This window comes from Columba livia, chromosome 4 (assembly GCF_036013475.1).
Source record: "Columba livia isolate bColLiv1 breed racing homer chromosome 4, bColLiv1.pat.W.v2, whole genome shotgun sequence".
Taxonomy (NCBI): domain Eukaryota; kingdom Metazoa; phylum Chordata; class Aves; order Columbiformes; family Columbidae; genus Columba; species Columba livia.
This window is the reverse complement of record NC_088605.1, coordinates 69,718,870-69,743,725: the sequence shown is the minus strand read 5'-3', so window position 1 is coordinate 69,743,725 and position 24,856 is coordinate 69,718,870. Positions and strand designations below refer to the sequence as shown.

At 37.6% G+C, this 24,856-nt stretch overlaps 1 protein-coding gene across 26 annotated transcripts in view; it reads left to right on the top strand.

The window, feature by feature from the left end:
- ANK2 (ankyrin 2) overlaps positions 1 to 24,856 on the top strand; it is a 365,851-nt gene that overhangs the window by 175,919 nt on the left and 165,076 nt on the right. The window lies entirely within an intron of this gene.

The following is a 24,856-nucleotide window of genomic DNA, read 5'->3' as shown; positions in this document are numbered from 1 at the left end:
GGCTTCCTTGGAGTCCATGGATGAATTGTATGTGCAGGCCCATGAGAGACAAAATGTAAATGAATTTTGATTGCTTTTGGCACTTAGGCTCTTTTCTACATATGGGGAATATGGTCCCAGCTTTGTGATTTATTTAAAAGCTATTGCTTTGCAGCGACCGGATTTTCAGTACAGCAGAGATCCATTTTACTTGTCAGAATGATAGTGAGAGGAGGAATATGCTAATGATAAGGTATTGTGAACTGTCTTTTCAAAATCCCATTTGGATATATGCCCTATACCGATATGTGCTGCATGCATGAAGCACTGATTTGGCCTTGGGATGGGAACTTTTTCTCCGACCTTGGAACATCCTGATTATGCAAAAGAGGGTAATGAGAGGCCATGACTTTAACTCTTCCAGTCTGCCAGCATACTGGGAATCTATTAGTACTGTCCCTTGCTTCCTCTGGCTTCCAGGGCTGCTGCAGGGTGTGACATCTTTGTGGCTTTGCCTCTTGAGTATTCTGCTTCATGCCGTTTTGCAGAGTGATTGTCTGCCTTGATGGCAGCATTACAAACCATGGCTGCAGCTTCTGTGCTTCTTGGGTAGGACCAGAGTCTTCTTAAATGTCATCATGTCTGCTACTTGACATAGCTTTGGACAATAACAACTCCCTGGCCATTAGCAGAACTGGGAAAATGGCCAGCATCAGCAGCATTCTTGCTCAGATCATGTCTTTGCAGTCCTCAGATGTTTCTGGTGCTGGAAAGATTAACAGAATTATTCCCCACCCATCAATTATAAAAAGGTGTTTGCAGCCTGAAGACAAATTTCGAGACCCTCTCCTGCATTCTTTCTGAGACTCAGTTGATTGATTTTTAAAGCCATTTGATGAGAGTCAGCTCTGCTCCTCTTGCATTCAAATGGGAGTTATTCACTTTCATGCATACAATCTTTTCTTGCAATGTTGAGAAACACGTACTGTAGCAACTATATGTATGTAAACAAAAAAACCCTCTCAATAGTCTGAATAGCTGCATGGATACCCAAATGTACAGAGAATACGACAAGCCAGGTACTAACAGAGGAAGTGAGTAGCTTAAAATATGTAGATTTTATTGAAATTTAGGCATGACTAATTCCATTATACCTAAATACAGGATATGTAAGGCCCAGTTCCACTTACCTCTTGGTGTCTTTGTGAGATAGCTGAATGTGGCTCGTCTTCTGCAGAGTAAGGAAAGGGAAATGGTTGTGTTTACATGATGGTCACTCACTGAGTCAGCAGCAAAGCTGGAATTACAGCCTTGGAATCCAGCTTCCTAGCCTCTGGCAATATGCAACACATGCTTGCTTTTCTCTGTCTAAAATACGTTTTAAAGCAGACAGAGCTTCCTGTCTTTGCATGTGACAAGTGTTTAAAAGATTTTGGAAAACCCACCAAAAAATAAAACCCCTAACAAAAAAGGTATTATCAAAAATTGATTTTGCTGCCAAATGAAACTGATTTTTGAACATACAAGTGTGGTAAACTGCTGTCTGTTACCCTTTTACCATCAATGTTGAGGACAGAGTTTGACTTCTGGGCCCTACTATGAGTGAGTATTTAGTATTTAAATACACAGTTTAAAAAAAAAGGTTTTTAAACTTTTATATATTTTATAAAAGGCCAGCACCACAATTTCAGCATCCTTCAGCATAAATTGTCCCGCAGTATCTGGAATATTCACCATTGCTCACCAAAAGAGATTGAGAAACAATTGCACGTCAGTAAATTTTGTCCTTCACTTGACACCCTAACCACTGTCAAAGCTCACAGAGAGCTGCTGCTGCTAGGTGACATCTGCTAAAAAACAAGGATGGAGGGAAAAATAAAGAGCTGCTGCCATCAGCAGAATTCAGGTGTGTATGGGGGGCAATCAGCATTCAGTAAGTAGCTTCCATTACGTAGCTGCAGAAGACAGGGACTGAGATTTCTTTGTTTTCTTTCACTAGCAGATGTTTTTTCATATTACCATCTCCTTTTAAATACACTGAATATCAGAAAGAAATCTCATTCACATAGAAAATTATGTCATACTTGTCTCAGGATGGGGTGGAAAAGCCCAAGCATACCTTCGGCAGGGGAAGTGAGTATTTGTCGTCTGGTATGTGGGCTCCATACTGGGACTGGTAGGCACAAAGTTCATCCCTTGGAAAGGGCCAAAGCTTCAATGAGGAAGGGAGGACAGGGAGGACTTGGATGAGGGCTTGGACATGCTAGAAAGAGGTATCCCAAGGAGGTGGTGTGGAGGTACAGTTCTTTACTCTTGGTCAGTCCTACTTGGGTTCATGGATGCCAAACAATATCTTACCTGGTGTGAACATGCTGCAGGATCATATAGAATTCGCGTTGGGGCTAAAGAAGAAAATGGAGCAGTCTCTCACTGTTTAACCCCTGGATACTTGAAGATTTTAAGGTTTATCGCAGCTTTAACCTGCTGTTTTTTTCTTTAGCGACAAATATGTTGTATCTGTTCAATGTTCCGTTCGTTGCCTTGGCAAACATCTCTGTGATTCACTAGAATTTCTAGATGTTTCAAATGCCTCTTCAGCCATGAACAAAAAAAATCTGATGTTTCATAACTGATTGTTTGCGTAGGTGGTGCCTATTCCTGATGCCCTTTGAGCATTTACCTTCTGTATCTCAAACTTCTGTTTTCATTATGTAGATGTTTCTTGGCTTTAAAATAATACCCCCCGGTTTGTTTCCTTTTTGTAAAATGGAGTTTCTTTCCATGACGCTGCATTTCATAATAGATTGGTATTTGCTGCTTCAGTTTCAAGGTGTCCTACCTGAGGGGTGATGTGCATGTAACACTGCTGAAGCTTGCAAACACTCATCTGTGCAGGCACTCTCACTGCATTTAACACACATGTCCTGTTCAGTGTGTCTTTCTCAGCCGAGTTAGCTGCTAAGTTCACTGTGGGTTTAATCTAAATGAGGAAAAACAAGTGGGGCTCTAAAGTAATGGCTGATTAAGCTCTATTCACCTTTCTGCAGATGCAGAATGTTACTGTAGTGACAAGTGTCATTATTTCTCTACTTTGAGACTTTTGCTCTGCTTGCCATGATTAAACTGGGAACAAATACAGAATATTCTGAAATAAAGTAGGCCAGGATTTGTAGTAAAGACTGGTGGTCTCCAATTCCTTTATTTCTGATGGGAAAGGAGTAACCTCCACTACAAGTTTAAATTTGCTCACCTTAATGTTGGTTTGTTGTCTAACCATTGCGTGATTTATCTGTGACTTTTAAATTTAATTTCTGTGATAATTTTGGAAAGACAAGATTTATTTGATCTTAATCATATGTAGACAGTATTTCAAAATGCAGATCATTTGCCTCAGTGTGATTTGGTATCTTGGGTAAATATGCCTTTTCACGACTTTTAAATTAATGTGTATCTGGAATACTTGAGAAAAACTCTGTCTCAATAGACAGGATTGTGGGTAAGTTAGTACATACGCATCATGAAGTAAAGATAGTGGTAAGAGTTGCCTGTTGTGCGTGTAGTGAAGAGAAGCATGCCTGGGCTTGGGTCTAGGTCTCGTGTAGCACACATGTTGAGCCCACTGGTACTTGTCCCCTATGGCATGATGGGCACAGGAATGGTCTGAGTCTTAAAGCCCCTCTCGCTCCCAGCTAGTTGTGCAGGGAGGCAGAGGGGGGCATGTGGGAAATCAAGCTGTATTATAATATAATCCTTTCAGAAAGTTTGCAATGATTTTCCCTATTATTTCCATCACAGTAAGATGGGGCAGGAGGAATACTTGTGTGGAGGACATCTGACTTACTGGGGACTCCGAAGCTGCTGCTTGGTTGGCAGCTTGTTTACTGCTTCTTGCTGGTAGAGCTGGGGCTACAGTTCTCATCTAACCATGAGAAGATGGAGCAATACAAATATGCTTATATATCTCTTCACTTCTTTCTCCCACCTTCCTTCTCCTGATGGAGAAAAACCATTGGGCTCACAGCTCCATTGTGTTAGATACTGCAGGAGGAGGAAAATTTATTTCTGGCAGGCTCAATCTACCCTTTTGCATTGTAAAGCTTGATGCAATCCAATTTAATGGCATACACTTTGGATTTTCTGGCTGGATTGATCCATAATGTGTTTGTTTCAAAAAAGTTATGAAAATGTCCAAAATGCCTAATTTTTCATCTCTCACTCCATCTATTTCAGTAAAAAGAACTTTTGCTGAACTTGCTCTAACCAAGAGAGAGGGGAAATGCTATTACCTGCCTACAGCAACTTGCCTATCCTGTTCTCTACACATGTAACAAGTGTGGATTCTACTTATCAGGAGCTATGAGTGATTGGAAAAATTGAGAGAGTATTTACACACTGAAGGATATTATCCCTGATAAACTTTTGTGGCTTTTCATCTCGTTTTGTTTACCTTCTCATAAAATGTCTTCTTATGGCCTTTACATTGGTGATATTTTCTGCACACTGGAAGTATTATCACATTATGTTTGGGCAGTTTTGTGTTAGGCAATTAAAAAAGTGTTTTAAGGGAACTTTTACAAATGGAGGTCAAGAACTAAAAAAGTAATGTAGATGTCAGATGTTAAACTGTGACATGTCAAGCTTTTAGGAATTTGGCTTCTGTAATTTTGTCCCTCAGGCTTTTCCATTGAACTCCTGGGGAAAGTTTGGCACCTGAAGTAGTAGTGGCATATGAGCATTGAGTGATCATACTTTAATGGCAAGATTTGGAGCCATGCCCTGGTGTATATATTTGCCAACATATAGCGCGTCCAGAGCATGGAAACAGTGAGTATGTCCGTAAGCAGTATAGTAGGATTATTGCCATTCAGACAACGGTACTTTCCCTAAGGTGTTGCTCCCACCAGCAAAGACTTACATCCCAACTGGAACACGTTTCTGGGGATCAGGAGTGTAGGAAGCATCACGGACTGCATCTGCCTGTAATAGATATTTTCATCCATTTATTTGCAAACACATTTATATTGCTTTTAGAATTGAAACAAATGTGTTTTTATAAATACATATTTCGTTATCAAGTATCTATTTAAATGTCTTCCTTAAGTGTTGTATAGTCAACATACTGAAGAAGCATTTGATGTACAATTTGTACATGTCTGATATTTAACTCCTCTATGATGACTTTAAAGCAGTTTTAAAACTACTGTAGTGTTGAGGCCTTATAAGTGAGTTATTGTGTACACTGGAAGTTAATGAGGTGACAGGCAGTCATCCCTTCAGGTCCTGGTCATATTCAAATAAGAAAATACAAATTTAGGAAGTAGTCTTCATTTTTAAAGAACAGGACTAAACAAAGCATAGATCTTCTATCAGTAATTAAGGCTTTTTTTGACTAATGTAACAGAAGAGTTTCCCCTTTAAATATTTTTCCGTACTCATTTCCAGTCAAAATATGGAACACGTTTCAAAGTAGAGACCTGAACTCATCCTTATTTAGAAAAGGGTTCCCTGATGTCAGAGAGAGTTGTCAGTTGTAGGCCAACAATATCAGTCCTGTAGCGTTTTTTAGATGTGATGAAAAACGTTTGTTTCCTGTAGGATCTGTTCTTGTCCTAACAAAATGATGTGTAAGTTCCGGAAGCCACTTTTAATTTTTAAGAAATATTTTGCATTTTTGTGAGCTTGTCATCAACTTTATCCAAACTTATTTTTTTTTTCTTCCTTAGAATTTTAGCAAAATACTACAGCTGATAGTAAAACAGATTTCCATACTTTATGGAGTTGACTATGCTCACAGAATACTTTTCATGTTACTTTTGGAGAATGTAGTTGTTACTTGAAGCTTGTGCAGTCATTGTGACACTGGATAGTTTTGTTTGAACATCTGACAAGCTTCTCTTCCCTGACTGGGAGCTTGTTCCTTAGGGGAAGATACACAGTTTGCAAGAACTGCTCACCTATACCTAACTACATCTTGATGAACGCTCCTGCTAGCAACCTGATAGCAATCCTTTAGCCTTACACACCTAAAATCAACAGTTTTTTCCTCACCAGTCCATGGAGTTGCCCAGGTGGAAGTAGGAGTAGATATTCCACAGACTTTACGCAATTGTACACAGTATTAGAACATATTATATGAATTACTGAAATCTGACTGTAATTAAGTGAATTTCAGATAGTTCACAGTGTTGGCACTGTTCAAGAGTTTTCTTTTGGTAATTATTTATAAAAGCTCCATATATTGCAAATAGATACAGTGTTTTGTTGACAGTTTTTCAGGGATTGCTTCAAGACCATGTTAACACTCATTCCTATACTAAGACTTTCCACATATAGATCAATATAGATTAATTGCTAGCTAACCTTTTACAAGTGACTGAAAACAAAGGCTGCAATTAAAACAAAAGTCTGCAATTACTGTCTATTTGTTGATGCTAATGAAAAATTTAGGATGTTAACCTCTTCAAAATATAGCATGTTTATTAGCTGCTTAGGGCTTTGGAAAAGAGACAGTTTTAGGGAACGGAACCTAAATATCTTTCGTATCTGTATGTATTTGGGAACTATTCTATTTAAGGTCAGCTTCTCATCCTCCAGCAAAATCCTCAGCATAGCTCATGGGAATTATATTGTGGACCATGTTCCCTTTCTGATGAAAACAGAATTTCAAAAAATTAAAAAAAAAAAAAAGGGAAGAGAAGGAACACTACATTAAAAAGGTTATGCTGTTTGCATATGCACTGAAGAAGTCCATTGAGGCTGGATCAGATCATGACAGACTTGCTGTGTTTCATATTTAGAAAATACTAATGCGATGCTGTTATTCTACCCAACCGGAGAAAGTATGTGCATTTTTCTTTCCTAATAATCTAGATCTGCGTTCTCTTTACTTCTGTATGCAGAACAAAGCTAGTGTTGAGAACCAGTGTTCACCTGAAATGGATGTAGCTGTTATTTCCCCAGGCTGGTAGAAAATTATTTCATCCTATAGAACCGTAATTACAAACCTTTCTAGGCTGTTTTAGGTTTAATAATTTAGTCATGCTTTTAATTATTTACTAGTTCAGGCTTATGGTATGTCAAGATGTCTAACAAAGACATGTCACTACTCAAAACCAGTGAAGCTGACAATGCAACAGGAGACTTGAACAGATAAAAGCCGGTTAGTGCCTCACTGCTCAGGCCATGATTTAATCGGGAGCAGATAGACCTCACTGAGCCTTCTTACTCCCCTGCTTCATATTTTTTTAAAGGCACCAAAGCAGCCGAGAGGAAAGAAATTGCATGCTCCATATGGATAACACTGTCACTACTGTAGCGGTAAGAGGCAGTAACTAAGATTTAATAAACAACAGAACTTCAGACCCTGAGCAGCTAACAGAGAATAGTTCTACTCGGCAAGTATTTTTCATTTGTGCTGATGAGTATGTTACTGGACATCAGAACAGCCTGGTGGCTGCTGCCCGAGTTTCCAGGTCAGCTACAATCAGTTGCACTCAGCTGAGTCAGGTAACAGTGTAAGTTATCTCTGTTTTAGCCTCTGTGCAGGGTCTCCACAGGTTTAATATTAGCTCTGATAGTCACTGTTGGAAAGAGATTATTGAAATAATACTGTTGCTGTGTCGCAGTATAAAGCTTACGTTCTTGCACCAAATTAAAAGACAAAACGAAACACATGCAAAAAGAAAGAAACAAACAAAACAACTCCTCCCCCCACAAAAAAACAACCAAACAAAAAAACCAAAACCAAACCAAAACCAACCAACCAAGCAAGAAACCAACAAAAACCCCAAACTGTATGTAATAGCAAAATTTAAAACCCAGTAATTTTCCAAATGGTACCTATTTCTTTATATGTTGCTCATGGAAAAAAAGTAGGGATAGATGGATACATTTTGAAGGTATTTTTGTAGAACGACATGACTTTGCAGGAAGAATTCAATAAAATTCAAAATGCTGATTTGAGTCTTGGATTGACGTGCCAAGCTTCTGTGTCCAAAGCAGATGTGGCTTTAAGGATTATGGAATAATTTTGGTTGTGGTATTCGATGGAGACAAAAAAGTGAATTTGATTTAAAAAAAAGAAAAGTTATTTTGACTGGTTAGTGGGAATAGAAACTGATACAGAAACTGATTTATAGCGTCTATCTATCTATCTATCTATTTATTTATTTATCAAGAAAAGCATCAAGACTCAGTAGCAAATAGATAAAATACGTGCTGAGTTCTTAATACTGTTGCTGTGTTTTCTGTGAAGAAGCCGGCCGTCACCCACTGACACTGCAGCCCTGCTGCCTGTGCTGCTCAACCTAATTGCATTTGACAAATGGCAACTTCAGCGAATGACCACTGCATCAGTGTTGTTCTGGGGATGACAAGAAATTCCCCAAGTCGTGTTTTATTTCTTTTTCTTGATTATCACAAGGAAAACACAAAGCCTGCAGTGTTGTCTGAAAGGTAGATAAACCACGCCGTGACTTTTTTGGTAATTATTTATTTACTAACTTCTCTTTCCCCAGATACAGGCACTAGCAATATGTACTTTAATAGAGCGGTTTCCCTGAAGTAGGGCATGGTGTTAGCCTGGTGAATGATGAAGCCTTGAAAAAGGTTTCCCAAACAAGTGAAATCAGAAATAATTAATGGCCGTGCAGAGAGCTGGCTGTGTAGCGGAGCTCTGCATTGCAGCATGAGTTCTCACAGGCTTGAGGATGTACACGCTTGGCCATCTCCCCTGTACTTCTAAGGCAGCCTAGCCCTTAACACAGTTGTTTTCAGTATTAGGGTGCCCTCCCTGTGCCTATGGTGTGGCATTGCTGATGAAAATGTGGTTATGAAAAGAACACAGGATACAGCTATTTGTGGCTGTACGGTGTGATACCACTGGTGTGGGGCTGTAGGCTCCTGTGGGTTTGTCCCTGCGGCGTTTGTTTCTGGCTTTTGGTACAGTTCTCTGATGAAAACCCCAGCGTGTGTTTGCTCTGAGCAGTGCTTGGTAACTTCATTAAAAGGGAAGAACAAAAGGAAATTCTCTAAGGGCAGCTTAGGAGGAAACAAGGTATTGCTTTAGCTTACGAGTATGTAGGTAGTAGAAAAGGCTAATTAACACCAGTTTTCTGTTTATCTCAGGCATTTTGGAAGTCACCTGGGTGGGTTTAGTAGCACATATTCCTTTATTTCAAGCAATAAACCATAGTTATTTTATAGCCTCTACGTAGCTGTAGTAACAATAAATAATCCAGAAGCCTGAATACAGAAGGCGATATTTGATCTTTTTTTACTGTACCAGATCAAACCAAACTTAATATACAAACTTGATGTTATGAAAACAGAACACTTGAGAAGAACCAGCCTCCTCCTGGAAAAGGTTTTTGAGATGGACAAGGATAATTGAGAGATATGGAGCTGTAATTAAAGCTTATAAAAGAACACTTGGTTTGATTATAATGAAGAGTGTAATCTTAACTCACTGAAATCCCTGGAAGATTTGCTAATGATTTCAGGAGATTTGGGATTCTTTCCAGAAGATTTCAAACAGAAGATCATTCACCTCATATTACATAACCGTCTTAGTGCTTTGTGTTTTCTAATGTAATTTGTGAACATTTGTTCTGTTTCTATTAATATAGCTGCGTGGTGGAAAGAGAGATTATTTACAGTGGAAAATAATGCTCAGCAAATATACCTTGAGGACTGAAATGTTCTTTACACGAGTATCATGTTTTGTGACCTGTCCTGTTCAAATCACCATATTGTTGGCACGAGGAGAGCTTTGGTGTTCTGAAACTATTTATAAACTTAATATTATTCTTTAGATAATGACTAAAGTAATTAACAGGGGCAGAAAGAGCAGGAAAATCACCAATATAATTGGAGAGAAGTTTGCAGAGGGTTAAAATGAAGGCAGTTTTTCTCAGCACCAAAACTCCAGGCATTCACATGCCATCGATTTAGTGTCCTTTGAAGAATGGTTATGGTCGCTTCAGCCTTGCCAGGGGGCTCATGCACTTCTAACTTGTTCGAACATTAGTTTTAAATATTTTTCTCTGGTTTTACTTTTGAAAGTAATTTCTGGTAGTTGAGATCCTTCCAATCAATGGTCCTTCAAGTTGACTTAAATAATTCTATTAAACAGTTCAGAAAGGGCTATCTGAAATATGGTTTGACTGTTTTAGCTTATAGTCTCCTGTTACTTCATAATAGTGTATGTGCAACTAGGAGTGATGCAGTGCCTGTAATGGCAAGATGCTTGTTGCAGTTGTATATGAGCTTTGGTGATATTAGTGCTTTATACAGAAAGATAAAAAGCGATATACATTTTCATCCTTTTTTGTATATGCTGAGGTTATTTAAACTGTATTATAGATTCTTAATATGTTATGTATTCTTTGATATACTTGAATTTCTTGAGGTTGTTAATAGAGAAACTTGGTGATTTCCCCTCAGGGTTCTGTAGGGGCAGGGGATACCAATTGTTGGAGAAATAGGATTGGAGAATCAACAAAAATCTTCATTTCTAAATACTGCTTTAGGGCATTTGTGGCTTTACCTAGGATATTTGCACAAGTGTTAAAAATAGGTACATCTTCACTGCACAAAGATAATGCAGCACCAGGTGTTGATCACTGTGGGAAGAAGGGCCAGAGTTTAGTTGTGTAGATAGTTTTTGCTTGACACACATGTAGATTGTGTCTACAGAAAACATCTTGCAGTTGGCACATGGAGGAGTTATTCTAATAGATATAAAATACTTTAAGTATTTTTTAAATAATACCTGTAGTCCTCTTTTATAATGTATGTGAATATTCAGAGGAGCCATGGAATTCTTGAAGTGTCTAGCTGAGGAATATTAGAAAAGCATCTGAGTCAGTTCAAAAAAGCAATTAAGCAATTGTGCACAGGCTTCTGTCCCAGTAATATAATGTTGAATATGTGCATCAGGATGTTGTTTAGCCCTTATATGAGCACATTTTTTCTGTGTACAGGGAAAGCTTGACTTTGCAGAGATTTGAAAAAAGTTACTAAGCGTTCATCTTTACAAAAGGTGAAATACATTCCTCATGATCCAAAGCAATTTAATTGGAGCTGCTGGCATTTGCTTTTGAGAGTTGGGGGAGGGAGTTTTGATTTTCTATTTGCAACATTTTCATTCCGAGAACAACCCCTCTCCTCACTCGCCCCTGCCCAATACTTAATAGTTGAACATTCAGTGGCAGGCTTACAGTTTCAATTTTTAATGATTTTAAACCTTTGCTTTCTTGCTTTTTCTTCTGTTCTTCTACCTAAAACATCTTGCATTAGAAGACTGAAGGTTTTTCTGATACTGTGCTGAAAGCTGTCACATTCTTCCTTGTGATGAATATAATTTTGTGCTATATAGGTTGTGGAGGGAGCTTAAGAAAAAGAGGGATAATTTTCTGATTTATAATGTGCTTTTAGAATAATACATGTAATGTAAAAAAATGAATAAAAAGAAAATAAACAAACACATATTTGAAGCAACACACATAGACAGAAATGTTGATGGCCTCACTGCTTCCAGGACTGAAGGTGCTTGACCATGGATTGAAGAGGCTGTGGGTTGTCAAAAAGCTCGTTGACAGAACTGCATGGTATTTTCTTTATTTTTTTGTCCCTGACAGTCCTTTACTGCAAGAGAGAGTTGGAGCAGTGACCGAGGGAGAACCGCCTGGCCAGAGATAAACTGATCTATTGAAATCCAAAGTCAAAGATCATGTTGACTTCAGTGGGTGCTGGAGCAGGCTTATAGAGAATGGATAAGAATAGATTATTCATTTAATCAGACAGCTGCTTCCCATGTATGTGGTGTTGATATCCTCCCATAAATGAGTCATCTTTGCAGCAATAAAAAAAGAATTTCATTTGTCGCTTTGAATGCAGTAGAACTTATCAGAAATCTCGCACAGGATCTGAGGTCTTTCACTCAGTATTCATTTTGCCTGGGAAATGCTAGCCTCCTGAAGTATTTTATTACATAAAATTAGTTTCTGGTTTAGAGTATTATTGCATAAGATATGTACTTTTACTTACTTGGGTTTTTTTGGCTGCTGTTTAGCATGCCATATAATTCCTGCTCTCCCACCCTGCCCCCCCTTTACTCATTCTGAATGTAAGATGCAAATTCAAGTGGGAATTGGAGTGTAACTCTTAAGGCTTTGGATGAAGACCTAGAGATGTGTGTCTTTGCCAGTGAGCTGAGGTCTGAACCTGGCTGAAGTTTGGCTTCCATGTATGTAAAATGGAAATAATTGTACTTATTCTACTTTGCAATACTATTAATACTACTAAAGAAAGTATTGTGATTATGTTAGAATGTTTATAAATATTATCGTGATTAAGTTCCATGAGACATTTTGCTTAGAAAATTAGCAACTTTACCAGAAATCTAGCAAACAGGGACATGTCAAACTGTATAGAAATATTTGCATCTACTGTTTCACTTTATCAGTGCTGATATTAATTATTATACTGCTGATTTACAGTCATTTATATCACAAATATGGAACATAATTTGCTTTTGTTGTGAAAGATCATCTGGATGGAGTACCTGCAGGTACAAGGGAGGGAAAAGACTAAGTTCAGTGCAGTATTTCACAAAATAGGGAGTTGGTTCAAGTGAGATGGGAATCTTGGTACCTCTTCTCTATTTTATTTTTTAATTTATTGTAGTCTCAGGTAGCAGGGAACATTGTAAAGCACAATATCAACTTTTATTTAGACATTTTAGTACAGTCTAAGGACGAGTTTAGCACTATTGTTTCTGTTGATAAGCACTTAAAAAAACAAGTCCATAGGATTTCTCTGCTCAGGCTGATTGCATAGAGACATGCTACACTCTGAAAGGAAGGGTAACAGGAGTCAGGTCTGGATAAATTGGAATCTATTTCTGACCCTGCCTATTAACAACTGCACTTACCTAACTGGAAACACATTCATTTTCCATTGCATGTAATTGGAATTTTATGTGTCTCTGTCCCACTTGGAATTATAGAGATGCTGTCAGAAAAGCTGGAAACCCAGTGTTGAGAGAAGGCGTTGGAGAGAAGAGTGGTTTATGGGGGCTTGTGACCTATTTTCCATCTTGTAATTGCCTCTGGGCCAAATTTTGGTTCTCGCCCATGAAGTCCAAATAAATGATCTGTAGTAGTGACAGAATGGGGCTGGTGAGAACTAATACAGATGTGAAAAGACACTCTGAAATGGAAGGGCGCTGGATGTCACGAGGGACACGTATCGCAGTTTCTTGACTGGAGTTACACTGCCTGCCCAGACTCCATCCCGCTGCACAAAGGAGTCACAGAATCACAGAGTGTCAGGGATTGGAAGGGACCTCGAAAGCTCATCCAGTCCAATCCCCCCACTGGAGCAGGAATACCCAGATGAGGTTACACAGGAAGGTGTCCAGGCGGGTTTGAATGTCTGCAGAGAAGGAGACTCCACAGCCTCCCTGGGCAGCCTGGGCCAGTGTCTGTCACCTTCGCTGAGAAGAAGTTTCTTCTCAAATTTAAGTGGAACCTTTTGTGTTTCAGTTCGTACCCATTACCCCTTGTCCTATCATTGGTTGTCACCAAGAAGAGCCTGGCTCCGTCGTCGTGACACTCACCCTTTATATATTTGTAAACTTTAATGAGTCGGGGGACTTTGGTGGGGCGGTTGGGCAGGTGTTGGAGAGCGGTCATTGCTAAGGATTTCTCTGATTCCTGGAGACACTGTAGGTTATATACGATGATTCAGATACATCATTTATTTGGTAATGATCAAATATTACTGTTATAATGGAACACAGACTTTAAAATGCTACTGGCAGTTTCCTTGCCATGAGAGATTTTCACTTTGAAAGAGAAGCGCAGGCTTTGTGAAAGATCATTTTGTAAACTTTTCTGCCTCTTGCTGGCAGTAAATCTCAGCGGTTTTGTATGTCTGATGTTTTTTTTTTTTTTTCATTTTGCATTTTAGTTGACATTAATAGAGTTTACTAGCATCTAATTTTGGTTCTGTCCTATTTGGTGAAACTATAAACCAGCCGTGACCTCTCAAGGACTGTACTGTGAAGGTAGCACAGATTTTTAAGTATTTATTTGAAGATCTGCAACCTCAGTTTGGCCAAATGTAATGACAATAAATCTGGAGGACAAAAATGTTGGCTTAAAAGTGGAATTATGCTTTTGCTAAAATTGCACTGTTGGGTTTTGAGAGACTTCAGGAAGAAGAGGCTGCATGTTCCCTTGAGTAGCTTATGGCTTCCGAGCAAGCCAGATGAGAATTTTTCATGAGATATTAGGAACTCTAGAGATATTTGACAGAGAGGGAGGTAACTCATGTTTGTAATACAACCTACAAATCTGTACATCAAAATCTATTACTTCTTGTAGGAAGACAATCCCTAGAGAATAACAGCCTTGAAAGTACATTAAATCAGATCATCGTAAAATAAATCTGTTTTATAGTGTCCTTTTATAGAGGCTGCCACCACCGCTAAACAACAGGGGTCTGCTTAATGAATCTTCATCATATTAAATATAGTTTTGACATTTGGATTTTTGTAGCTCCATGAGGGCGCTTTTCCTGTGAATCATCAAGTCTTTGAATCCTATCTGCTAGGTGCTACTAATGAACTGCCGAGTACTTGTGAAGTTCCTCGTCTTCATTAGTGCAGAATTTTGCTCTGTCATCTTTTAGCAGGTTAGGTTGTGTTTTGTTTTCTTTTTTTTTTATTATTATTTTTTTTTTTAATTTTATTTTTACATTTTTCTTAATGGTGAAAGTTGTTGTCCTAAATCCATGCTTACTTGAATTTGTTAATGCCGTAACTCCAAAATGAATGCTTATTTTATTGTCTCTTTCTTATGTGCTTATTTCTCAGAAGAATGCAAAGTTGTTCTTAAAACATTGGATATTTTGCTTCACGTTTAATAGTCACAGTATACGCAGCGTTAATGTTGTGCTTATCACAGCATTGTGAGTTATGAATGGCAACTGAAGAAAGTTCTATAGCATTCTTAGAAGTTGTCTGGAAAAAACTTCTCAGATTTGTCCTTTTGCCTTCTTTGGTTCTCTTTAATTTTTAGACACTACTGGTTTTAATCGTCCTGAGAGACTACAGTACACCAAGATTGGCTTTTTTTCCTTTGTCAGTTGTTCATGATCAGACTCACTCTCACAGTGTTTCATTTATACATAGTTCAGAATTACCACAGAATTGATGAAGACAAATGACACACTTATCAATATGTCCTTTGGTGTTTCTGTTAGTTGCATTGAGGTCTTATTTTCTTCTGGGCGGCATGTCTAACTACCTGATAAATTATGTGGAGATGTGTTTTCAATCACAAAATCTCAAATTGTATACGTAGAACTGTGCTCATGGTTGCAATAATAAAAATTTGTTCAGTTACGTAGCATACTTGTTTGTTTTTCATGGTATTCTGTCCATCATTTGGATGATTTCTACAACTTTAAGGCATAAATCGTTGTTTGCATACAGAAAACAAAATTCTTGATTATACTCTGTTAAAACACTTTTGATCATAGAGAATTGCTTTTGGAAGATTATAATCTTTTATTTATCATCCATCACAAACTACTTTAGTGTGGAGAAAGGATAGGAGTGACATAAACCCAAACTTTCAAATGCTGTTGTTTGACATGTGATGTGCATAGCATCTAACTTCTTAGTTGATGACTCACTCTTTCTTCAAAGATCAGAGAAATAAACCCTTTAGAGTTTGCTCCACAGAGGATGTTCTTTCATCTGCACAGAAGCCTTATTGACTTGCTAAAGCCCAAGACTTGGAGTCAGTAATGCTGGGTTCTGGTTTTTTCCTTCAAGGAGCTAGTGGTGTGGTTAGTTGAGCACATACAACACTAGCTGTAATGTTACAGAACAGGAAATGACACTGGTTTATGGCTGTAGTTCGTCTATGTGTAAATCAATTTTGCACAGGCAGGTTGTTTTCAACATTGCTACGTATGTGTGTATGTATGTGCATGTGTGTATGTAACGATGTGCATTGATTCATATTAGTGCGCACATTTGGGGGGATTAGATATAGGTTGCTTTTAGTGGTACTAGATATTCTTTTTTGATTCTAAAGAGCAATTTACTAGAACAAATAGCTTAACATTGAAGATAAAAGTACTTTTAATGCAGATTAATAGAAATGCTTGTTATACCACCTGTATTTGATGGACCCTGAGATAGTAGGCAGGCACAGGATGTAAAATAAAAAAGAAACTGTAAATTAACTACTGGTATGTACTTAAGAACCTATGCAATTATATACATCAGCAACCATTAATTACTATGGGAGAGTACAAGCTAGATTCAGGGATACAATGTTAATCATTCTTTGATCCTGAGAATATGATCTTTTTTTCTCTAATTGACACAGAAATAGAACAAAAATATTCCACATACATGTGCTGGGCGGTGAGGCTGAAGCCCACGTTTCTGTGTTCTATTGTCAGTTTCTCGGAGCATTTCTTAGATATCAAAGGCCTCAGTCTACTTCTTTCCATTAGCAGAATGTGTGCCCAGATAGGAGCTGCCTTTGAGACAAGAGGGTACTTCTCTAGTCAGTGATTTCAGGTAGTACTTATGAAGCATAGATTTACACAGGTGCCATTTCAAAACACATTTAATGTTAAAATAAAGGGTTTTTTTTGTTTTTTTTGTTTGTTTGTTTGGTTGGTTTTTTTTTTGTTTGTTTGTTTGTTTTTGTTGTTGTTGTTTTTTAAAAACATTTAAAAAATAAACTGGTTTCCCTAGTTCCACCAAAGGTCTGATAAAACCATATAATGTTCAGTTACCAGCTATGACATTTGGCATATGTTAGACTATAAGTAGGTTTTGTCATCCTGCCTAGGACAGAGCTCCAGGGAAGATAAGTTAATTACAGACCATTTTTCTCTTTAAAGTTTCAGTGCAAAATATTCAAAACTTGTGATAATGCAACTTTTTAAGGGGAAAAAAAAAATCTATCTTAAACCAATACTTTTGGTTTTGGAATAAAGCAATGTTTAATATGAGGAAATTGATCAGAACCTGTACTTCTTTGTGTTCCAGATATAATATTCTGTGCTATTTAATATACATGCAGGATTTCTTGAAGTATTTTCACTATTTCTCTTCCTTGCTTGTTAATTAGCTTATTAACAAAATATTAAATCTCAGAATAAAGCAGTTACCTTTTCTCTCTGTTTCATCTTGCTGTTTTACCCCATTTTATTACAATTTATTAACCTCTAACTTCCCATTAGCAGTATTGCAAATACTGCTGCTGCACAAAGAAATAGAAGGACAGTTGACATTTAGACATTTAGATTTCAATAAATGTTGGGTATTAGCCTAAGTAAAGTCAATTTTAGTGAATGTCACTGAATGGTAAGATCTTTTGGAAAGGAAGAATAATATATTTAATATTGTTACCTTTCATTCCTCATGAATCAATTGATTCTGTTAAACTACGGTAAAAGAAAGATGCATCACATGGAAGATTCTACTGTGTGTATAATATACACGTGTGTATATAAGACAAGCTATTTTATATCTGTTACATAGGAAATATATATTCCTCCAACAAACTAATTTTATGTGAAAATATGGACATTTTGTCCTTGAAAGTTGTATGAAATTTGTAAGAAATGAAACAGAAGTGAGAACTTTAGAAGCACGTAGGAAAAGAGTCAGAGTAATATTTCTCGTACAGCAGTGGAAGTGGTGCTTTCAGGGGGAAGCAACAGATTGGCACCATGGTCTGTAGTGGGAATATCGCTCTTTATTCTGTATTTCATTAACAAAGACTTAAGAGACTGGGATTTTTGGGCAGGCAGCAGTGATCTCCTGCTGATGTATTCAAAAGAGACGATATGATGATTATCTTAGAGCAGAGGATTGAGGCCTTGCTGGATATTCCAAATTCTGAATGAGATAGCTTGACGAAATCCTACAAGATGGCTTAGAATTAGTATCCCGTCTGTGTTAAGATACAAAATTTAGAGCTGATCAAGGGGCAGATATTTGATTTAGATAACTGCCTGAGACAAATAGGTACCAATTATAGAATCATAGAATTAGAGCTCACTACCACGGAGAGATATAAGAACATGAAGTTCTCAAAAAACATTTTACTTTTGTTGAGAAGAAAATAAAAAGGCAAGCTGTTTCAGGCACATGAAGTGATGATATACTTTATATTGGCATGGTGGGGGGGCTGAACTGCATTCTTAACCCTTCACCTTGAGGTTCATGTTTTGGTGCAGCAAAGCTTTGCTGCATCACTGCTCTTAGATCACTGCTTCCAGTAAGACCCATGGTGTTAATCAAAGTGAAGGTGGGCTCACACACTTAAAATGATCTAAAAACTCCTCTATGTTGGCCAAGTACTGCAAATCCATTCCATCATTTCCTGCATATAGCATGTTCATATAGCATGTTCATGCTAAATAGCATATGCAGGCATTTTTTTTAAATTTAGTGAACAGCTGTCATTTTATAACGCAAGTGCTTTTCTAAATATATATATCAGCAAATACAAATATTGCTATGCATTAAAAGTACTTTCTTCAATCTGCAAAACAAGATGCAAATCCACAAGAACAACATAGTTCTGTATTTGAGTTGAAATCAGGCAGGTATTAATTTTGTAATTCATAGTCATGCTTAGATTCCAGCTGAAGAACTGCCCTTATAGTCCTACAGACCTTCTTGCTGTTGCTTGAGAAAATTATGATCAACAATTTAAACAGATAAAGACCAGCTGATAAAATTATATTCAATACTTCTCCTTCCACTGGTTTGACCCAGACTTTTAAGGTTAGCCATAAATTTTGCTAGTTCTGTGATTAGTCAACAATCCCTGTAATAGTTCCTGTGTGTTGTTCAGTGTTTGATGTTAACACGTGTATTTCAATTTCAATGAGTATTTCTCTTTGGAAAGTGGCAGATTGAAGCAGGGACGAGAAAGAAAAGAAACACTGAGTGTAATATTGATGAGAAAAATACGTACATGAGATGTAAAGTGCTATGCCTGTGAGGAGACCTCTGTTAAATAGACCATACATTTTTCTTTTTATCTTTTTTTGATCTTCATGTGTTGCACCCCTCACCTGAAAGTTCCTATAATTTTGCACATACTGAGAAATTGTCATAGTAACTCTGCAAAATAAGGATCTGCCACAGTTTTAACATATGGGTGGACCAAACCAAAAGGCGTAGAGAGCTGAGACCGTGCCACAGGTGCTGAGTCTGGCTGTGGAGCCCCATTAGGCACCTAGTGGAGAGTCCCAGGGTAATGTCCTCAAAAACACTCTTGGTAGTGTTTTGCATTTTTCAAGCCGTAAAGTAGATTGTTACATACTAATAAGAAAGCCTTGGTTAGAAACTTGCGTACTGATCATTGGATAATCTGTAGAAGAGAAATGGGCTTCTTTTCTAATTAACTCAAAGTTCTTGTGGGACATTTTCTCCCTCTGTGAGTAGGTATGAAAATGAGTATTAAATAAACCAGTGTGTTCTCAATTACAAACCAAAATACTAGTGGGCTAGGTAATACTGTATTTCTGTAGATTACATGTTCAAACACTATGAATACTGAAATAAAAAGGTTATCATTTGCACTTGCTTCCACTCTAAGCAGCATATGAAGGATATATGAGGCAGTACACTAGATGTCTGTATTTGAATAGTCCACACTTTGCTTTTTTTTTATGTTTCTAAATTTTTTGTTCCATGTGTCTTATCTGTGGAATGCTGGAGGCTCAGGTGACTTGTGTTTGGTGGAAGATCCCTGTAAATTCACCGAAGAGCCATGAATATTTTGGAATAACAGAGACTGTATACCTGGTTTTCTTTTTTTAAATTGTGTATATGATATACTTCTTTGTTTTAAACCTTCCTATCCATGAAACAATCTTTTCCCAATTCTGTCACACCTGTGCCCCTTCAGTACTGCAGGATCTGTGGCTGTGGTGATTAAAAAGCAAGTTATCTGTTTGCAGATTCTCACAGGGATACAAAGACATATGGTACTACTTGGATTAAGAGCTCTTTGTCACTGGCCGAAGAGGATCGTTATGCTTAATGTGTTGAATGATTCACAATGTAAAGCATAGAAAAATGATTTGTCCTCTTCAAAATGGCTCAGAATAGATTTTTGCAATTGATTGGACTCCGGTTATTTAAGCTGAAAAGGATTTGTGGCTGGTCCTCTGTACTAGGCAACTACCTTTCTCTCTCTCTAGACTATTCGGGTTTCAGGAATTATTTCTTTTGGCCTGTGTGACTGACATACTGTAGATACCACAAGAAAGAAAATGCTGAGTTTTGGGGAAATAATGACAGCATCAGTGTCATTATTGCAAAACAAAAAGGAGGCATACATTTTATAAAGGCATAAATCATCAGAGTTTATAATCTGCATGATCTCAAGATCTGACCCAAAATGATTGTGAAAAACAAGTGAGCCATGTTATACTTGACCTTCCCATAGAAGAAGCTCTAAGCGTGAAATACACTGTATTTATGAAACTTTTCGAAGTTCAAGAAATCTCCTAGAAATAACTAGGTCCCAGTGCAGGCTCTTTTATCTCTCTCTCTTTTTTTTTTTTTTTTAATTATTATGTTTAACCTTAAAAATTTAATAGGAAATATCTGTTTGGAGAAAGTTTTCATAATGATAGATTTGGAGATTTATGTCACTAACAATATGTAGGTTGTGATTTGTCTTTATACTTGGAACTCTCTTTTTCTCTTTTGTCTTTTATTTTGCAGCACTAAATGTTTTTATAGTACTTAAGTCTTTGTTATTTTAGCTACTGTGCTACATTAGGGCATAATTGAAACCTCTACTGACAAACTAAGCTTTATTAGTAATAGAAAAAAAGGATAAAGAAGCATTCTTCATAGCAGCGGAGCAGTTTTGCTTTTGCTACTGCATACCTGGGTATGTATGATTGCCCTTAAATCCTCTTTCATCTTACAAGACACAAGCTTTGTCATTCCTGGACTGATAAACAGTATCTTACAAAATTAAGTATCCATCTGGAGATTAGATTACAGCTTTGATTTCACTGCTTCTCACTTAGTAGTCTTTGAGCTCTTAGTTGAGATTCTGCAAGTAGCAGCGAATCAGTGGGTTTGTATTGCACCCTCTTTCTTGGTGTCCAGTAGTCGAACAGTCAAAGTGTTTAGCAGTGACTCTGCTACATGAGTCTCTGGAAAAGTGGTGACAACAGAAACAGTGTTATTAGGAGACTAAGTTCTTGTTGGTGATGACATCATATGTTTATTATTTTTTCTTGGTAACATTAGAAACATAATATATGCGTAAGTATGATATAAGTGCAATGCTATATGTGCAAAAATGTTACTTTCAGTATTATTTTGTCTTTAACATCTTTTGGATGGTAAGGCTTCTTATGTTTTTCACTTAGTGTTTTATGTGGTCTCAGGCAATATTATCTATGTTAACTTTTAGGGTTTGTTTTCAGTTTTTAATTTACAGGACTTTCCAAGTGTCTTACATTTATATTTCATTCTTTGACTAGGTTCAATATTTTTAGATATGGCAAACTGCAGGTAAACCAGACCGTAATAAGAATCACAAATACATGGTGGTGTTTGCTGGTCAAAGGCAGTGGTAGTTGTTTTGTCAGAAGTTGTCTTACACTAACATTTAAACCAAGCCAGGTACATACCTGAGAAAAATATTTATTAAATGCCTAGCATTCGGAACAGGCATCATATAACACGCTGGACCTCATTTCTGTAGAAAAAAATGTGGGGGTGTTCTGGTCAAGTTTAAAAATGAGTTTCTTTACTCAACCATATTTAATTTTATCCACAGCTGTATCTCTTCTGAATGTCATCAGTAGGAAAACTCTGTAAAGGAGTATGAAATATAACAAAATAAGACCCCTGCAAATGTACTTAATGGCTGATCCCATGAAACTTGAAGGTACATTTTCCTGCACTTAATGGAAAAGATCTTGCAAGATGGAATTCCCAGAAGTCTGCTGAGGGCTTTGTCTATTGTTTTGTTTACCGGCTTTGTGTCACTGAAAAGATGATAATCATAACTGCTGCAGGCTTAGAAAGAGTTTAAGCGGTGAAACCAGAATGTTTCCCAAAGCCTGTAGCATTATTTGAAATACAGCAGGCAGCTGGTAGGAGTCTCCATATGGCTCTACGTTTTTTTGCAGACAGCCTGTTATGCTACTAATGATCTTTACCAAGGATTTTGAGGTTGCTGATCTGCATTTTTTGGTGAATTCTGATCACATTGCATTATTTGGGTGGTACAAAAGTGCAAAAGTTGCCAGGAGAAGACTCCCCATAGGGATGGAATTCTCTGCTGAGCAACAGCTAATGGGAGTGGTGTAATGAGCCACCACATTGTGTGCGAAAGATGCCAGGAGAAAGAGGGGAGTATTCTGAAATTGTGGTGAAGCAGAGGGTAGTATAACAATTTTCAACAAATGACATAGGGCAGTCCCTTGGTTGCACTAAATAGCACCAGTGTTCTTTGATTCTCCACCCCAAATTTTCTCAATATCTGTCAGAATTCAATGTGTGAAAACCCAAACATGGGTTAAGTTCATTGGCCAAGAACAAAGACAGTTGGATGTGGGAAGAATGGGGTTTCTGACAGAAGTGCATCACCAGAATTTTTCTCTTAAAACATGAAAATGCTGACACAGTCAATGCTGCCTCTTCACAAGGCTGACTTTGGGGAAAACCTGCCAAAATGAATGAACCAGTTTGCACGTCCACAAGTAACGTGGAAAATTTACAAGCTCAAAATGAAGCCCAGCATAATTTTTTTTTCCCCCAAGAAATTGTGAGAGTTGTATAAATTTTTAAAGCACAAGTGCTAAGCATAGAATGGAGCAAAAAGGTGGGTTTCTGAACTATTGAAGTCTTCTCACATTCTCCTACAGTATCAACGTTTCTGGGGACAAGAGGCATCCTGTCTCAGTCAGCTGCTTGCTATCCTAGCATCAACACTTTAGTACAGTATATGAGATACCCTGCTCTCTTTCTTACCAGACACTTTAAAGCGTTTAGAAGGCTTTCTAGTTAGGGCAGTAATTAAGGTTTGGAGTTAGTGTTGCAAAAAGCTGTGTTGCACTGCTGAGGAGTAAAAGGTGTATTACAGTGTGGGAAAACAAGCGGATTCAGTAAATCACCTATAGGATGTTCTTTACAAAGTTCTGTTCCCCTGCAAAGAGGCACAAGGTTGTGGGCTGCAGAGCAATTCTGGTAGTGTAATGAAGAGCAGGCTCTGACTTTTCTCTACAGAGGGGAGGAAGATACTTTGGTATGATTTTCATGCTTGAAAATGATGCCTTGGTGTTTTTACTTCTTCTGCCTAATGTGATAGATTTGCAGCCCAGTCAACAACAGCAAAAAAGAACATGGGAACTTACAAAGATACTGCAACATGTTCCTCCACAAAGGCTTTGAATCCTACATCATAAGACATACACTTTGTTCGAATATTATGTCCCAACTAAGTTTGGCAAAACATGAACATGTTTGCTTTCTGAATAATTTGCCCTAATGACTTTGAACTGTTCTGACAAACAACAGTAAGATTGTTAAATGGCTCTGGCAGGAAGCTTATCCATTGCTCTCATCAGATGTCTACGCAGATTGTTGCTTTCTGCAAGCATTATTTCAAAGGAATGCATGGTACTTGGTTTTTGCTACCCTTTCCCCTTGAGCTAATGCCTTGTTTCACCCTCTTTGTTTCTAGTAAGTTCATTTCACATTAAATGGATTCCTCTATTGAAGGGTTTTTAGTTCTGATTTATGTTGGAACCTTTAGTTACAAGAGCTTGGGTCAAGTCAAGCACTTGGTGGGATTCCTTCTTGCATACTTTTACAACTACATGAAGAAGTTATGGCAGTGTATATATACCTTACTGTCATAGGGTAAGGCCTTGGATGAGTTGAGGAAATTCAGTGTAAGATAATTATGGGTAGGCTAGCCTTGTATGAAAAATTCTTTAATGTCATTGGTGTCAATTAAGAGCAGTGACTGCTTCCAGTGCTGTGGGAACTGAATATCAAAGGCGGTTGGCGATGCTTGGTACTATTTTCCTTCTTAGAATGGTCAGTTTGCATCTGAACCTGCCCATAGCTAAGAAGTAATGTGTGTGAATATATTTTATTTTATAATGTATAACTTTAACATGAACTGAAGCCTTTACTTGCTCGTTACTCATTTTATATTTGAAGTTCAGACTGTTTGAATGTAAGATTAAACATTCCATCTCTTGTATTTGCCAATTGCTGGCAAAAATGTTGTTGTCAGGGAGATTTTTGTAGTGCGCTGAGTTCTGTACAAGTCTATAATCACATCACCAAAAGTGAGAATGAATTTAGCTATTTTGTACATGCATTTATCTAGCACGTACTCATACTCATTACACACCATAGCGCCCGAGGGTTTTTAAAGCAGCCGAATGGTCCCATCCTGGAGCATTCATCAGGCAAGGAGAAATTATAGAGCCATTTTAAATCTACCTTATGGTAATTAATACAAAAGATAACCCTTAAGAGGGGCTGGGGAGAGCTCTCTTTCTCTGATTATAATGGGTACTGCTGTGAAGGGTAACTGGATAGAAATGGATGGAATGCTATGGACACCTGCCTGCTGTGTATTGCAGTACCAGCAATAGTTTGAAACTCCAAAGAGAGAAATGTTGGCTAGAACACAGAATCACAGAATGTTAGGGATTGGAAGAGAACTCAAAAGATCATCTAGTCCAGTTCCCCTAGATATTAGAATGCTTTGAGGATCACTCTGTTTCTGAGGAATTTTTGCCTTAATTTTTCAAATACATGCTCATCTCT